A 15,158-nucleotide genomic window follows, 5' to 3' on the forward strand; every position below is an offset into this window, starting at 1 on the left:
TATCTGTGACGCCACCATCAAAAATATGATTGTGACTCTATCATTTGGATTAAGCTGTTATTTGCATTTTACTGACGCTGTCTCACGCATTGGTGTGAGCATAGACTTTGGTTTTACTCCAGCAACATCCAATAATCAGTTTAATCTCTGGAGTTGTCAGTCAGTCGAGTCACATTTTGTGGTGTTTCACGTGGCTGCATAAAAGTGTGCATGTAGGATTTAGGCTTTCAGAGCAGCTCTCTGTAGTTTGAATGTTTTTTTTTTCAATGCTTGCCTGGGTTCTTCAAGCCAGCCTGTAGCCATTACCCAAGCGAAGCAGCAGCAGCTAGATTAGACAAAGCCATCCAAGCAACACTGCCCACCTCCCTGATCTGCCTGTTAATCACCCATGAATGGGGACCTGCTTCAGAAAAAGCAGGAGAATTGAGATATAACCAACGTTTTCCTCCCCCATTCATGCAGCTCCCACTTGTCCATTGCACATAATGGGTGCCAGTCAAACACATCATGAGCAAATCTAATTTAGCTTCGCATCACAGATTTTTCCACAGTGACAGAGTTATAAGAATTTGCAGACTGACAGCAAAGCACAGCTGATATGAAATCAGTCATAATTGGCTCCCTCATTGGTAAAAATTGAAGGCAGCTCCATTGAATCTCACTGAGCTTTCAAGCACCATCGTTTTAGTCAAATCAGTGATAATCACACTAAGCCTGAAAACATTGTACATACATTGGTGCTAAAAATAGCCTTCTTTTAAGGGGGGAAAGGAGGAAAATCCTTTCGGATGAGTGATTGCTATGATTAAGAGCAGGCTTTCGCTCTTGTTTAGACACATAGCAGGCAACTCCAGTAGCGGAGAGGGCCAAAGGCATAACAGAGAGGTGCATGCTGCGCCTCATGGGGACAGGTGAATTGGAGCATGTTAACTCTAAAACAAAACACTCGTCAACTCAGCAGAAGACCCTGTCCCCATCGTGTGTGGTAATTACAGAGGTAGTTTTAATCAGTGAAGAGGTTCGTCACCACCATCCTCCCTCAGCTGCTTATTGTTTCAGTTATTCATAAGGACCATTCACATCTACAGTGATAAATGTCACCGTCTCATCAGTCAGTCACTTAATTGCTATTCACCCTTATTTCCTATAACTTTGATTTGATTGGTTTAATGTTGACTTTGCATCCAGTAAGTCATTCTCACAACACATTTTTGATTATTACTGTAGCCCCCATGCTTTAAGTGTTTTTTGCATTTCTCACTGGTGGAATTTTTTTTTGCTAAAACCAAAAACCTGCAATATATAATTTTATTTGGCCACTTTTGGGCAACAAGAACAAGCTGATTATTACATATTATTAAGTTGATATGGCAAATGTTTATATACCTTTTTTTACTCCAAGTGCTTTTGCGCCTTAACTGTCCAGTAACATGATAGATCAAGACTCACATCATCAGCATGCAGCATGTGGTGCATTTGATGCCTCTTACCCTATATGTGGGAACTCTGAGCCCCAATAGTATTGCAGTAAAAGTAAAAGCAGTCAAACAATCGCAAAGTTGAAGAGTTCCACTACCAACTTGCAAGATTTTAATTAATTCACTCAAAGGTATAATTACAGACAGAGTCATTCAAGTGTGACTGCATCAGCGTGAAGATTTACACTTTACAACATTTCATATCAAAGCATATTTAACTGATTCCAGATCAGGACAGAAATGTATCAGGAAAGAAGTGTGTCAGGGAACAAATGTATGATCATAGATAGATTTACAGGTGTGATAGAAATTAAGCAACGTGATATGCAAAATCTTCATGTGTCTCTCTTAAGATCGACTCAGACAACACAAATAAGGCCACCCTCCAGTCCCACTTTTGGCCCAGATCACAGTCACCTTAAGTTGCCCTACTACGCGGATGGCACGTATCATCTAAATGCTGAATGATATGCATTCGCCCCGCTTCCCTGTAGAAAGTCTCTCGTACTATGTGTACACCACCTGGGGTTTGTTCATCCTACTTAGGCAATGACGATTAAAAACATGTTGATGATTAAATAACATGTTTACCCTCAGTGTAGTCAGAAATACATATTCAGTGGGAACACCGCGTATAGGCTACAGCCTGACTTCAGATCAGATTATTAACATGCTGAGAATTATCACTAAATAATGTGTTGTTCAACAAAACTGTGTCAAGTACATTATGAATTGATATTCCTGATGCCTGCTTGAAAACATTCTTCCCATTCTGCAGCATCTAGATGCCAAGGTGCTGCAAGCTTTAGATTGCATTTTGTACATTTGCTTGATTTTGTTGCACAATAAATTTGGGGAGGGCTTTTACCAATGTGTTGCGGGTTAGTTAGTGATTTAAATCAAATGAAAATGTATTCATGAAAAGTAGCCGCAGAGGTGTGTTAGATTTCACTGGATTTGAGTTTGGGTAGCTATGTTTGGACAAATGGATCGAAACTATAAAATGACTGCAGATGTTGGATAACAGATGTTAGTCCAGCAAAGGAAAATTTGAATCAAGATGATTACTTTGAGCAACTTCCATATTTTTGTCTCTTGGCAACAAATAAGTCACTTTTTCTCTCTGAGAAAAATGTTTCGCCTGGATCTTTAAGGGGTCTCTTGACAGAACACCTGCTCAGATGTAAATGTTAACATGTACAGACACACACAAATAACACACAACTTATATGTGCGCACCCCAGTGTTGTAAAGTAAAAATTACATACTCAACTTCTGTACCTATAGATACATTTTTGATGTTAGTTAGTTAGTTACAGTTCAAGATGGACATCAAACAGCATGTAATTCATTCGTGTATTTCCATTTTATACAACTCAGTAATTCTACTCTACTTCCAATTACATTTGGATAACTTTTCAAATGATAATTTTCATCCAAACTATTTAATCAGCTAATAAAATATGATAAATTATTATACTTTAAACTAAGCAACAGTAAATAAAGTACTTTAAAGTAGAGAATGAAAATTCATTCTTGACCCTGGAAATCAATGTGGTGAAATTGTGTTTTTTCTGCATCGGATGTGAGTGGTCTCTGATCTTTCTTTGTCCATCCACTTTCTCCTGTCAGTGATTTTGAGGGAAACGGTCAAAGTCATCAAAAGTTCTGGAGAGAGTTAGAAAAAGGATCTTGAGTTACTTAAGAATTTTTTATCAAACTTAAAGCACTGTAGCTCCACCTCGACCAGCTGCAACATTAAAATGCTACTTACACATTAATCTATCATTAATAATACAGTAATGGTCCGGATTCTTGATGCGAAGACATCAGTGGTCCTTCCCTTAGGCACTCTTTGATGCTGCTGACTTGAGCTAAAGGAGGAAAGCAGGTGAAGCCTGAGACAAACAGAATGTCAGAACAGTAGCCAATGTGTCACTCCTTTTGGGATATAATGCAGCGATACAGTAGAGAAGGGAGACCAGACAACAGGAGGGGAGAAGATTAGAAAAGCCATCTTTACTATGATGCACTGTCTAGCTGTTTGTGTGTCATTTATAAAGGTTACCTTCTGCTCCTCTGTCTGCCACATACGGTACACACATCCGCATGTGCATTTCACCATGAAAGAGGGATTTTTGATAAATATAGACAGTGAAGCAATATGAATCCCATCTGAAACTTTGATCTAGTTTTAAGCGTCTGGGCTTTGCACATGGAAACAACTGTGGTGTATAACAGAGGGTCTCTGGTGACTTTCAGTCATGTGCGTGTGTGTGTGTGTGTGCGCATGTGTGTACAGTATTTGCACATATGGGTCTGTGTTGATAGTTAGTGAAAACTGGCCTATTTTGAAACTCCTTCCACTTTATTTTCCTGTGTGACCTTTGGTCAGACAGATTGATAAAATTGTTTACATAATTATCGGGACTTTCCAAAAGTTTTCTCTTGTGTCTCAGCTTTCTTTTCCTTTTATTCGTTTCTCTTTTCAATTCTTGGGATCCAGGAACAACATATTTAGTTAATACACAACCAATACAAAGAGTAACAACAACCACAATCACAAAAATAACAGTAATCAGTAATAATTAATACTAATATGATCATCATGACTTCCATATACACCTTTACCAAGCCGGTAGAAACAGTAAAACAATATACTTCATAAATAATACACAGTAAAAGAATAAACACAAAAGCATCCATCAGAGAAAAGAACAAGAGGTAAGGGAGGAATTTTTTAAATAGAAAAGGAAACAACCTCTGCCCCTTTTCCCACACCTTCTTTCTCTCTTTTTTCATTTGTGCTCTTGCACTCCCTTCTCCAGGTGCACTCACTGACCCACCGCAGCCTGAGTGGAGATACAGTAGGAGGACTGGCTTTGTAGAATATGGAAGCCAAGGTGCAAAAGTTTAAATGACCTGAAAGAATATACGTGAAGAGACACCTAAGGGTCTTAAAATAGCCTAATACTACACTTTCCTAGGAAAACATAACACACTTCTGTACCAATTAAAAAACACAGGAACACTGCACACTATTCATAGCTGCTCTGTTCTGTCGGGGAAAAAAAACACAACTCAAATGGGAAACAAGTTTTTTCTTTGTGTTTTCCAAATGAACAATTCTGATACATTACACTTTGAAGCCTGTGGAAGATCAAAGCTAATCACAGCCGTGTGGTGAAAAAAAAAATGGCTTTATGAGAGTAAAACAATATCTGAACCTGATTTTAACAAAAGAGGCGAGATGTCAAATCAATTAGCCTGCATCCTGTTCCAAACTGCTTGGCCTGTGATCATTTGCCTCTGAGGCAGTAAAAACCTCTAGAAATGAGCAACCACCTCTTGTAGAGGTTTGTGCACTGATGAACTGCGCATTAATTATGCCAGATACGGGTGGGCTGCGTTTCTGGAGTCTCAGTTCATCTATTTGTAATAATAAAGTAACAGCAAGGTTTTCTGCTAACTGGAAAGAAACTGTTTATGTTATGCATGACTGGATATACTGTAAGCGCTTTCCAGTACAATGCTATGATTTATAAATAGCACTGAAGCCCTCTGCGAGCTACCGTGGACCCACAGCTGTTTAGAATTTGTATATAGATACAATTATACACCCTTGTAACACAGGAACTGTTTCATTATTTTCCGTCTATGCTTGCCCACAGCTCCTAAAAGTCAAAACAATAAACAACCTCATACTAATTATTAGCTTCAACATCTCTTTTCTACTTCTTCTGCTGCACCTTTTTTTTCCCCCTCCACTTATCTCCACTGTGTGGCACCTGGCACTGGCTTTAAGGTGCTTGGTTATTATTAAGACATCAGTGTCAGCGTCTAATCAGTATTTGTGTGCATTTGGTTTATTAATTACATCGGCTGGTACAAACTCAGAGCACTTGGCGAAAAATATCAAAAGCTGACGCCTGTGTCATGATTAATTTCGCAGTGAACAGTCTCCGCGATGTCAGTGGTAATTAGGCATCACCCATTGCATAACACACCATGTGTCAGGGTGGGTGGCATGTGTGTGTGCATGTGCGTGTGGACAAGTGTGTGAGTGAGAGAGGAGGAGAGAGAGAGAGGAAGGTGGGGGGGGGGATAAAGAGACAAAGAAAAAGAGATATGGCTTCAACTATTTCCTTTGTAAACCAAGAGGAAGTTTTGAAGTAGCTGTCTTGTACTTTCTAAGTGTTGGACTTTTAAATGTAATCAGTATATATAGGAAATCTCTAAAGCCCAGAGTGTCTTCAGTATAGTAATATAATGGATAGTGACTTCTAAAAACCAGTGAGATAATTACCTGTGATGGTGACAGTTAATGGGGATCTGAATTTAAAAAAAAAAAAAAAACATAAACATGAATGAAAGCCTATGGCGATCAAAATGTTGTTACCAGGTGGTGGAAACAAATGCAGCACAATGACTTTTAAGTGCACAGCATGATGACTGGCCTCCATAATAGTCTATTTTATTTATAACAATTATCCATTTATGCATCTTCTACAGTTTGGTTGAATCCATGAAGTATTATTGTCTTGTAGCTAGATTAAATCTTTATTTTTGCCAGGTTGGACACATCTAATTTTCAGCAGTGACCTGAAGTATGCCTGGCATGCTGTACGTCTGCAAAAACTTTGGTTAAAACTTTGCACAGAATTAACTACAAAAGGGTTTATTAATCCTGTGAGTGAGTCCCCCCCTCCCCACCCCCCCGTCGTCTTTTTCTCAAAAATAAACAATGGCCCATAACACTCAAATTAACACAGATTGGGATTTGATGTGCTGTGCAGCCAGATGGCTTGCTCACTCACTCTCTGGCGGGCTGGCAGTGCAGCTGAGGACGAAGGCACTTCCAGAGCGGATTTGAAAGAATCTAGGCCAGAGAGAGTGGGGCTGCTCTCGGAGACTAGCCGCCAGTGCTGTCATGTTTTAGTGCACATTTTCTATTTGAGGAAGACGCTACATAGAGAGATGTGCAGTGTGCCTGTGTGTGTTTGTTTGTGTGCATGCGTGTGTGTGTGTGCGTGTGTATGTGTGTGTGTGTCTGTGTGTGTTTGTGTGAGCAGTGACTGGAAGAGGAGGAATGCCTTGATAGAAATGAAGGGAACGAAGACTCATCTTAGAGCTGTGTAAACAAGCTTGTGGAAAAAATAAATTCCATCCTGCATTTTTCTCCTGTCCACCTACAGTATATCTACAGGCTTCAATGTAGACTTGACACAATGATGCTTGGAGACATCAGAATATCTTTAAATAACTGAGGGTGATAGATAGAATAAATAGTTCTGGTTATTTTAACACCAAATGACGTGAACATAGTAGCTATGTACAGAGATCCATACTCAGTGAAATGTAAATGTGCTTGAGATTGATGTGTGAGGCAGTATGGTGTATGTACAGTATGCATCAATGTATACTGGCTCCAGCACCGGTGTAGAGATCAGCACTTTTGTAAACACTGTAGTGCAGACATTCAAATGCAACTTTTAGAGCTAGTCATTATTCAAAAGCCTAGCCTCCATCTGGAAAGTGGCAAACTTGGCTGTTTTCCTGGTGTTGCTGTGGAGGAAAACTGGATCTGTGTGAAATTGCAGGACTCATGATACTTGGCTAAGGTGTAAATTTGTCTGGCTTTGATGATCATTTTCTTCACAGCCTAACTTTTGCCAATGGGGAAGGGTTAAAGTTGTTACAAGACTTAAAAACTTTTCAGGTTGTGAACATGGGTTTTTCGGTCTTCGGTGGCTGATTGTAGCAGAGTGAACACGGAGAAAAGAGTATAGGATCGGGACAAGTAATATTGTACTGGCCTGTCATGCTGCAGACTGCACTCAACTGAGGTAATAATTTAGACTATTTTGACCATCACGCATTTCCTGATATCAGATGAAATTGTTTTTCTAAAAGCACCCATGAGTACATTTTCTCAATATTCCCCTTGAAATTTGACAGCACAAGAGTCAAAGAGTGTTTTTTGTTGAACATTTGTGTAAGGACAGTTAAGGACTCAGCCAGGAAATAGGTGTGTTATGGTCTGGGGCTAAGATAATTTTGATTATTGAATAATCTGCCGATTATTTTCTTAATTATTTCATAATTTTCTCTGTACAAGTGAAAACGGCAGAGCCTCTTTTCATGGTGGTTTCAAATTGCTTGTTTTTTCATTGTTTCAGCTACATTATGATCCTACACAGTGATCTCACCTTGAATAGAAACGTATATATTCCTTAAGCAGGCATTAATAATGACCTGATGATGAACTGACAAAAGCTGGCATTAAATAAACTAACAAAAGACACACAAGCACAGTAATTTGAATTTACTGTATCTGGAAACTGACTAATATATCAATATGGTGAAACATTTAAGAAAAGATTATCTTTAAAAGGAAGCAATATCAATTGTCAATTCCTGTCTTCGTCAGGTCCTTTTGTTTTCTGAAGAAAAGTCCTGATAATACCTCAACAGCACGTCAAAATGACTCCTATACCAAAAAACAGGGTGGATGAAGCTCACCAGCAGATTCATATTAATTACAAACTGGCAAAGTTGTTAATATAACTCTGAACTCAAAGCCAGGAGTCTGTGTGAATGGCCTGAAGTGCCAGACAACACCTTCTGTTTCGATCGATGGCCATCAGCATGCACACCCCCTCACACAAGCAAGCCTGCTCTGCTATATATACACACCAGCTCCGACTGCCCGAGAGGAACCTCCTAGTACAAACTAACTTTTTCTTTCTTTCTTATTTTACTATTCTTTAGCAACCTCATTATCTCTGTGTTTGTGAAGGGCTGCAGATGTGCTTCCAGCATCTCAGAGGAATTTCATTTATTTTTAAGATTAGAATCAAGACAAAGTAAAGGGAAAATTCTCCAGTACAAAGTAACAACAGCAAGCTCTTATGTGTCTGTTTGTTTTTGAAGCAAATGAAATAAAACTGCAACGTAGAAGATAAATTAGGAACATATGTGTGTTCTGACAGTACGGATATCAAACACGACTGAATTGGGTTATCTGTAATGAGTAAACACATTTCCCCCTAACAATACTATACTTAGCAATGCTGTAGACAATTGTTTTGGTGTTTCATGTAAAATAAAAAAAATAGTGGTTAGGCTATAAAACTGACCACACCGCAACTGTGTTTGTGTTTGCATTGTATTGTAAACAATAATATTTTGTTTCCTACCCTCTGAAAATCTGTCAATATCATAGATATGATTGAAGTTTCCCAAATCAAGGTCACCTTACTGGCTTTTTCTCTTTAACCATATCACAAGGTCATCACCGGAGGATGGAGTTTGCTCAGTTGTCATAGAGATGGATATTGACATGCAAGCTCGGTAGCTGTTATGATTTCATTCACAGCATTTTTAGGGCTTCTTGTCCAAGTTGGCTTAAAAGTGAAGCAAGAAAAAATTCCTTCTTTATCTTGTAAATAGCAGTTTGACAAAACAATCCCAAATTGAGGTCCTCTTACTAGCTTTTATCATACAAATGCATCTGTTGAAATACAAGGTCCAGAATGAACTTTCACTCTTCACTAAGCCAACATGTATAAGATAGTCCTTAAATCAACAGCTATTGATCCATTGGTTGGCTGGGGGAAGACCCCGTAATATGATTGAAAGCTCTGGAAAAAGCTGGTGAGTTGTGATTGTTTTGTCAAACTCTAAATATTATGTTTTTAGTTTGATCATTGTTAGAAAAAATCTTAAAGGAATAATTTGACATTTTGACTTCCTGGAGTCTTGTTGTTGCAATGAGGTTGCCAGGCAACCAGCAGGCACTCCAGGAAACCGCAGCTGGTTGTTTTTACTTTCTTTCTTTCTTTTTAACAGATTAAACAAATTAGATGTAACATGTCTTAGTTAGTGAGCTTTAGAGGTGCTGCTAGGCAGATTTTGTTACCTTTGGAGAGAGCTGTGCTAGCTGTTTCCCCTTGTTTCCAGCCTTTATGCTAAGCTAAGCTAACCATCTGCTGGCTGTAGATTCATATGTAGTGTGGATGTGAGATTTATATTGATCTTCTCATCTAACTCTTGGCCAGAAAGTAAATAGGCATATTTCCCAAAATGTCACATAATTCCTTTAAATGTTATTATTATGTTAGTCTGGACACTTTAAAAGACAAGTTAAGTATTGGTCTGTCAAGGTCATTTTGCAAATAAACTAGTGCAAATAAACCTGAATTATTAATATTTACATTTATGTTGAAAATTTAGCCATAAATGGACAGCAGTTACTTTACCAGAGAAAACAAACACATTTTCCCTGATGTTTGAAATGCTTACATATGTATCTCTGTGGAGAAACCTTTGTGTTTTCTTCATGGAACTAATTTTTCTTTTTCGCTATGACACTTTATGAAGACTCACAAACCCTCTTCCTCCTTTTAGAAATATACCTCCTCTTATCCAAATGGTTACTGTACATACTGACTGAGCAACATGCCTGTCAAATATCATTTTATCTGAGGAAAATTGGCAACTTTGGCACCTCTACTTTTATTATTAAGTATTTTTTTAAAGCCCCGGAGCAGTCTGCTCGGCTTATTTGAATAGTGGTTAAAATGTGTGCCATAAAGAGCAGAGCAAGAATGTCCTTTTGAAAAACATTTACTTTTCATTCTTGCAACTGCACAAATGCTGCACTGCCCGAGTTGGCAGACGGGAGGGGATGAAAGTTTTCACTTTTATGGTGATTGTTTGGTGAGTGAAATCCATTGACGAATAAGTATGGGTCTTGGTGGTGATACTGAACATCGATTGTGTGCAGTGAACAAGTATTTCATACATTAAGGAATGCTGTGCTTATGTGGAAAAGTTTAAAAAGTAGACTTGACTTCCTCCTTTAGTAGAAGTTGTCCATCTACAATATGAGTGTTCTTTCTGTTTACTTCAGTTATTATGCTGCCAGGCATTGTGAATGAGAGAAGGAAGAAACACTGAGAGGAATATGGTAAACTGTGTCCTTGGTTTCTATTAACAAGCAAAATTCTCATGGCTGGGTCCATGTGACTTATCAAGCACGGAGCAATTGTTGTGGAGTGTTTGTGGAGTGAGTTTGGTGGAGTGAGAATAACAGACTTATCACTCTACCAGAAATACTGGTCTTTGTCTAATTCGAGAGCCTGCCTTTTAAGTGTGGTTAAGCCAAAATTACAAAAGAGAAAAAATAACATATTTTCTTTCTTTACTTCTAGTGCTATCTACACATAATTTTGTTTTTTATATGTCCAGGTTTTCCTCCATCTCAATACAATAGAGGTGAATGGAATTTAGTTTGTGTTGCCACAGCATTGAAAAGTTGCATTTGAAAAATCTGCAGCAAACTATTTTCTGTCCCTGATTCTCTGGATACTCCACAGACTATAGAAATAGTTCCCATGAAAACTATTGACAGTGCTTTCTGTGAATTATCCAGAGTAAAGAGGATGCTGTCTCCAGAAACAGACATTATTGTGGAAATGTTAGAGAAAGCTACCTAAAACAAAACCTGGGCAAACCAAACTATCTGTAACGCTACATACTCCTAAGAGTAAGTTAAAAAAAAAAAAAACCCATTTACATCTAACTTGAGTGAACCAACCCTTTAAATATGCATTAATTAATATTTTTATATTGTAATCTAAATTGTAATGATTATAATGATGAACCCATAGAGAATTATCACAGCACTCTGTAGTTCGCCTCAGCTTTACAGAGGGTTTTAGCATCTTTCAGCTTTGTTTAGTTGTACATCCCACAACTTTACTATTTTAGTTCACCTCTCTTATAAGCTGTGGTTAAAGCTGCAGCATGCAGCTGTTTTCAGCAAAAAGCTCTGATAAACCAATTGTACACTACCTGCCCTCCACCAGGCAGCAGGGAGACAAAGTTAGCAACTAGCTGGTGAACATAGTGGAGCGTTAAGCAGCTAAAAAGTCAGATATTTCCCTTAGAAGATGGTGGAGGCCAAAACAGAGCTATAAGGAGAATTGGACTTACATTTGCCAGGTTTAATGCTAAAGTTGTTTTGTGTCTGCTGGATGTGTAAATAGGGAACCATTTGCTAACATATTTAGCATATCAACATTATAAGATAATAATATGTCAATGTTGTGTCCTCAGCTTGTTGCGCTGCCCCTCAGTGTCAACAAAAGATCAATTAATACTTTAAAGTCACTTCTCTTTCAGAAATACTAGACTAATTCAAGAGCACACCTTACAGTTGTCCTTTTATCATCATGCAACACATACTGTAGCACTTGTAGGTCCCAAACTAGGTCAAGAGTCACTCCAAAATGAATCTATAATCCAGCACTCACATATCCAAATGCATGTAGATGCTAAGCTCTTACCAATTTTTTCTTCATGATGTACAGAGATTTTAAGGTTGAGTATTAAGATTTACATTTTGCATATTCTCTCTTATACCTTCTTATTTGTCTTAATTAAAACCTCCTCTTCTCCCATGTTTTATGCATCCTCAGTCCTATTCTGACCTACAGGAGAATATTGCTACAAGAATTATCTCTTTGATTGCCTGTGTAGGAGGAACATTTACAGTAACGAGGAACCTGGGAACAGGATTTACCGTTCCATATGCCCCCCAATGACATTACTTCAAGTGATGATGATGACAGCCATAAATCGGTCCTGATGGCCCACAACAGTTAAAACCTGCATGGGATTTGTTTTGCACACCACTGGCTAACCAAGGCTTGCTTAATAAACCATTTCATCACTTTCAATTAGAGTATTGCTATGTGACTTCTATGATAAAATGTTGCAGCAAATTGCATCAAATGCCTTTCAACGCTGATTTTGCCTGCATCCACTGTTAGCAGAGTCTTCTCTAAATATTTGGGAGGAATATTCGTGGGAATAATCTCCACTCTATGTTATTTTCAGCCTGTCACTCTCCATCTCCCGTAGAGGCATCATTCCTCATCTACACTGTCATCCCAGCACATGTTCCATTTACCACACATTAATCTCACTCAGCTTCACATCATTCGCTCTTGTCTTGTCCCTTGGGATACAACGATACAACAGCAGAAGAACATGCTCTGCTTGCCAAAACACGGTGCGGCTGTGGCACTAAGCACTAAATGGAAACTTATAGCGCTAATTAACATTTTGTATCACTTACAATTGTAACACCAATCCAAAATTCAGTGTTATACCCCAAGCCTAATGTAACAGTGTCCCAGCAAGGCCTTTATAAACTTGTCTCAGTGCTCCTGAGCTAACCTTTTGATAAGCCCTCGAGACAGTGTAAATTAAAGGCATTAAATCATGATTTGGTGGCGTGTGAGGGTGCTCATGGAGACATCCCCTTCACAGTCTAGTGGTCAGGGTGGAAGTGTGTGGTGGTCAGTGCAGACAGGTCATCCCACTGCAGTGACGGATGGCTTTCATCAAGGGGCCATGGGCTCACTGGGGAAATGTACGTGGACACCGCTGCCAAAGGAGCTGATATTTATCTACCAGCAGCCAGCTTGCCAGGGCACAAGGAGAGAGAGGCAAAGATAGAAAGTTTAGTTAAGAGAGCCACAGAGTGGTCACTTCTATATTAAAAGCTTTTATTGGACATCTCCTGCATCCCCTGTACACATTTGTGGTTACAGGCAAATCCAATGTGGGAAGTAGATCTAATCCTAAGTGTGATTTCAACTCAAAGACATGTATTCCTACAACATGCCTCACAGCTGCCCATCGCTGCTCTCATTCAATAGCAAATGGACACATCCGGAGATTGAAATGAAGCCAATTAGCAGAGGCACAGCTGATTTTAAAGCACTGATTAAGGGAGATGTGCCGTGCTGGCTCTAGGATCTATTCCCTCACTGCAGACCTGCCTCAGCTTGGGCTGCCATTAATATCCCATGAGGCATTGGGCCACGCTCCTGGCCAGTAGCCAGATTCCCAGTTATCTGTCTAAACAATTTTGCAGGCTATTTCAGGAAGAGGGAACTCGCTGGCCATGCCTCTCAGTGCTGTTATGGCAACAGCACAGTTCATCTTAAACATAACATAGGGAGGTGGCCCACTATCCAAAGCCCAGCACAGTCAACATTTTGTAAGAGAAATTACATTTTACATTCAGAGCCAGTTTATGATGCTGTAGTAAGAATGAAGGACCCCAAGGACAGGTATTTTATGACATCATATCATTTTATCTATTAGCACCAACAAGAAGTATGATCAAGCTGTGGTTCAAGGTCATTTTTATTTATCTCAAATTACACTAAGACAACTATTTTGCTGCTATAGGCTGATGAACGGAATTATACGATAATTAGCAGAGAAGCTTGCATGAGTGATTCTAATTTGAATTTGCTCAATCCTGAAAATAATTGCTTATCTCTTTCACCGCTCTTAGGATCCCTTAATCCTTGAGAACTGTGTAATTGTTGCAGGATTGGAAATGCAGGGAGTCCAATATAGAAATGCATATGAATGATGTGATGTTAATGAATGGCACCTAGGTTAATAAGAGTTTTCAGGCTGCGCAGCCCACAGTAGTGTAAAACTTATAGGAGACTGAGACTAATCATCACTTATCATTCATTTCATTAATCTAACTGCCTTTTATAATTATAGTAAGCTTGTTTCGTTCCTCCAACAATATTTGTCATAGGATAATGTTGGAAATTGAGTTTCAAACAGCAGTTGACAAAACAATCTCACCAAGGTCCATTTAATAGCTGTTCTAGAGCTTCTTCATCAGCAGATGGAGTTTGTCCAGTCGTCAATTTCAAATTCATGTTCAAGTATTCATCTTTTCTGAGCATTTAAGAACTTCTTGTCCATGTTGGGATGAAGGTTGAGGTTTAAAGTTCAGTCTTGACCTTGGAGGCAGCTGTTGACAAAACAATCTCATCTCAAGGTATGATAATAAAAGATCTCTTCCAGACATGTATTAAGAAATATAAAAAATACTCTGCTTTGAACAAAGTTGTGCGTCTGATATGTTTTTTCCACAATATACATATATATCTATATATGTATATATATATATATAATTACCTAGTTAAAAACTTTAAAATAGCATCTACTGCTTCTCCCTCATTAAAAATCCAGAACCTATGAATATGCAAACATATTTCATTTCAGAAGTAGGGCTTGCTGTCTCCTACTTCACTCTAAAGTCCATTCTCAGTGTATGTGCGCTGGAGGTTTCAAGTTTCCACATCACACTTCTGTAAGTTGAATATATTGAACATTGTGTAAGTTGGCTTCCAAACTAGTTGTGATGTCATAAATCATGCTCAATGAACAGAGAGATGCAGATGAATGTGAAAACAACCCTCCAATGTCAAACTCAGCACATACATCATTCTGCTCAGAGAAGCACAAACATCCAACTGTAGGAACAATTAGAATGGAGGACTTTAATCAAGGTCATAATTAATAAATCAAAGTTTATGTTAAGGCCCACTGTTTAGTCTATATTGGAAGTGATGATAAGGACTAATTAGCCAGGGTGTTCATACAATGTTATCTATGAAGCAGGATATATGAGATCCTGAGTTGAAGTTAATTTCTGTTAACCTTTCATTTTTACTCCAACAAAGGTGCAGAAAAAAAGAAGCTTAAATGTATTTAAATATGAATTTACATGTAGTCGGAATAATAATCCACAATTGAAATCGACTGACCAAACTCTTTAATAATGTAGTG

At 38.5% G+C, this 15,158-nt stretch overlaps 1 long non-coding RNA gene across 1 annotated transcript; it reads left to right on the top strand.

Moving 5' to 3' along the window:
* The first annotated feature begins 8,864 nt into the window (after positions 1–8,864).
* On the top strand, positions 8,865–12,223 carry LOC122979327. The gene is made up of 2 exons (XR_006402839.1): positions 8,865–9,134; positions 12,024–12,223. It is a non-coding gene; the product is annotated as an uncharacterized LOC122979327 (long non-coding RNA).
* The last annotated feature ends 2,935 nt before the right edge of the window (positions 12,224–15,158 follow it).

Source organism: Thunnus albacares, chromosome 3 (genome assembly GCF_914725855.1).
Source record: "Thunnus albacares chromosome 3, fThuAlb1.1, whole genome shotgun sequence".
NCBI classification, from domain to species: Eukaryota; Metazoa; Chordata; class Actinopteri; order Scombriformes; family Scombridae; genus Thunnus; species Thunnus albacares.